We start from the raw sequence: 3,681 nt of genomic DNA on the forward strand, positions 1-3,681 counted from the left end.
TATACCTCTTTTAACCTCTTTATCAATGAAATACTAAGAACCAGAAAATATTTGCCTATAATCACACAATTAAATAGCAGAACCCATACATGAATCTTATCTACCATGAGTGCGTCTTTACCCAGACTTTGTTGTAATAAACAATAATTCTCATTCTAAGCCATTGCTTTCTTTTTCTGACTCTTCTTTCCTTCCTTCCTTCCTTCCTTCCTTCCTTCCTTCCTTCCTTCCTTCCTTCCTTCCTTCCTTCCTTCCCTCCCTGCCTCCCTCCTTCCTTCCCTCCTTCCTTCCCTCCTTCCTTTCTTCCTTCCCTCCCTCCCTCCCTCCCTCCCTCCCTCCCTCCCTCCCTCCCTCCTTCTTTCCCTCCTTCCTTTCTTCCTTCTTTCCTTCCTTTCTTCTTTCTTTCCTTCCTCCTTTCCTCCATCTCTCCCTTCCTCATTCCTTTCTTTCTTCACTGTTTGTTTGTTTGTTTGCCAAAACTAGAATCAATGCATTTAGTGAAATAGTTTTCAGTTGCAGTACCTGATTTTTCTAAAAGTCATTAATTCATGCATTCCTATATGGAGCACTACCTTGTATTCAATCATTCATAGACATTGTTGGGCAATCATGAACTAAAGAGAAAAATGATAATACCCTCTTAGACTTACAATATAGGAGGAGACAGAGAATAAAAAACAAGTAGAGAATTTAACAACAGACAGCACTAAGCACTGTGAAAGAAAATAAAGGAGTGAACCCATGCCAATGGTGATGGGTGTCATTTCAGGTAGGGTGGTCAAGGAAGGCCTCTCACTTGAGAGAACACTTGCTCAGAATATTAGAAGAAGAGAATATTTTAAATGTGGACTAGAGACAGTAAGCCAAGTAGTTACCTGGGAACTAGAGTACAAAGCCAGAGCAGAGACCCTGATGCAGATAGAAAATTCAGAGTGGAAGGGAGTAGCAAAAATGAAGAGTTCATGTTGGCCAGGGTGTGTTTCAGATGCTTAGCAGATACTCAAGTGGGGGAAAAAGTAGGAATATGCATATGTGAACTTGGACTTGTAGAGCTGGTAGGACCCAAGGATGTATGTTTGGGAGCCCTGCACATGCATATGCCTTTAAGGGCGTAGGCTTGTATGAGATCTGCCAGGAATTGAACAATGTCATGAAAGCATGGTACTAGAGCCGGGGGCACTGCGCCACGGTGAGGCTGAGACCTAAGGAAACTCATTAAAACAGAACAAGATGGGGCAAGCCGTCTGCAAGGTGTAAGGAAAGACAGAGAAGAGTGGCTACATTACAACCAGGTAAAGGGAAGTGACCCAAGAAGACATCAACTATCAAGCGTGGCTTTGAGTCATGCCAGCAAGAACAGAGGTGACTATGGGACTCAGTATGTAAGCCTCTGGAACGTGGTCAATGCCAACTCAAGTAAATCAGAGGGGGAATGAGAGGTTAGAAAGTAGTGATAGCTTTTGAAAAGTTTTGCTATAAAGGGAAGAAGCAACATGAATAGTAGCTGGAGGGAGGTATGAGGTCAAGAGAAGCTTTCCTTTTATTTCTCTCTTTGTATTTCTTTCTTTCTTTTGTAAGTGGGAGGTAGTTCAGCATGTTTATGAACAGATGGGAATGATCCCATAGAAAGGAAAAAATAGACAATGTAGGAGAGAGGGGATAATTAAAGAAGTGAGTCCTAGACTAGTTGAACAAGGGAGGGAGGGGTGACAGTGTAGCCACAGATCCAGGAGGGAAGCAGCATGTCCAGGTTGGGGTGGGGGGTCCAGGGGACTGAGGCTGGAGATGTCCTGTTCTCTCTCCTTTTGTATTTTCATTGTAGTGAGAAACAAGTTTTCAGATGAGAGTGAATGGAGTCAGAGGTTTGAGTGGAGATAGGAAAGATCCAACTACTCATCTCAGAGAACCAGGAGTGTGAATGGACTAGGGAAATATAACTGGATTGCCAGGCAGTCCCAATGTTCCCTCGGAAGTCTGTGATCATATGTGTAAAGTTAGATCAGCCAGCATGGCTGTGTGCTTTTCTTCCATTATAACCTTTGTCATGAACTTTTGTTCCCAGGAATGCATCAGTTTCCGAAACTCCACCTTTCTAAATGAACATGTGTTATTTGCATGAGTGGCCCCTGCATGCAGGTGTTCAATATAAGAGATAACTCATTTTATCTGCCATTGAAATGTTAATCATGAGGATCCAGAAGCAAAGAGCTAGGTCACCATTTCTGGCTCCAGAAGAATGTCCAGCATGTAAGTATCCCAAAGAGAATCAAGCCTTCTGATCTCGTAACTTGCCAGCTCTCCATCTCTCTCTCTCTTCTTGGTCATACACTACAACCAACTGTTGAAGGCAAATCTGCCAAGTGTATCAGGGACCCTATCCTAGCCTATGGGTCTGTGTGCTATTGCATCTGTTTTTTAGTCTATCTTACTAAAACATAGTAGAAGGGGCTAAGTGCTGAGTTCCACCAGCTAGAGAACCACCACCTTGTTTTAAACTGAAGTTGTTCTAGAACACTGGCTACCTGGCTGTTGTGGTTTCTTGCTGGGACTGAATAGTAATCAACCGAGAAACAAAATTTTCAATCAAACATTTGTTGACCTTCATGGGAGTTTATTTTTTCCTGCTCATGAATTTGACTTTCCCCCACATTTGTGTATAATGTCAAACAAAATGGGTATTTCCACTTATTGCTGGCCCGATCTCCTTCCAGCTACCCCTGTTGCTATTAGTTTCCCTTGCAATGGAGCCTTTCCAGAGCCACTTTTTTTTTTTTGAGGGGACAGATCAACGAATGAATGAATTTGGTGCTGCCTTGGTGTGGGAGAGGTTCTTTGATACCCTTTCAGAACAAAGTCTTTCTAAATTTACTTTTCATACTTTAAAAACATACTATTACAGAGCACACAGGTGTTCAAATCTAATAGGGCTATTTAGTCTACCTATCAGAACATCAAAGCTGAACAGGTTCAATTTTCACTGAAAGTGCTGTAAAGACAGAGTAATGAGTTCAAGTCTGGTGATGGGTTTTTCAGTGAATAAATGTAGTATTTGGAAAGCTGTGTTGAGGTGTATATTAGGACATGCTAAGGAATAATGATGCAAACTAAATAATTTAATGTATATTTTGTGTTTATCATTATAGCTTTAATAGCAATATTTGAATAGGGAATGCATTTCCATTTAGTTTATAATGAAGTTTCTGCTTATCAGCTAGCTATAGTAAATTGTTGATTTTTGTTGACTGTTATAACATAAGCAAGAGAGAAGTTCACAAAAACTTGTTGGTATGCTTATTTACAAATGTTTCAAAAGGGAACACTCTTGGAACTACCAAATGCACTATCTTCTTTTTTTCTGATTATTTGCAAAGATGGCTGCATTATACTTAATTTTTCCAGAAGCCTGAAGGAAGGAACTTTATATTCCTATAAGAATATTGTGTTGAAAGGAAAGAACATCATTGCTTTTAAATTCATATGCAATTACTGGTGATGAAGAAAGTAGTGGTCTCTAGCATAGCATTCCCTGTACTGAAAACTACAGTGATAATGAGGATAATAGTAGCAATGATAGGAACACCACCTTTAGATCAACCTTCAGAGATCATCAAATTAAAGTAACCATGCAGAACCAAGCAGAAGAAATAATGTAATGATGGCACGTTGAATACCATAGTACTG

The sequence above is a fragment of the Saccopteryx bilineata genome, chromosome 6 (assembly GCF_036850765.1).
Source record: "Saccopteryx bilineata isolate mSacBil1 chromosome 6, mSacBil1_pri_phased_curated, whole genome shotgun sequence".
Taxonomy (NCBI): domain Eukaryota; kingdom Metazoa; phylum Chordata; class Mammalia; order Chiroptera; family Emballonuridae; genus Saccopteryx; species Saccopteryx bilineata.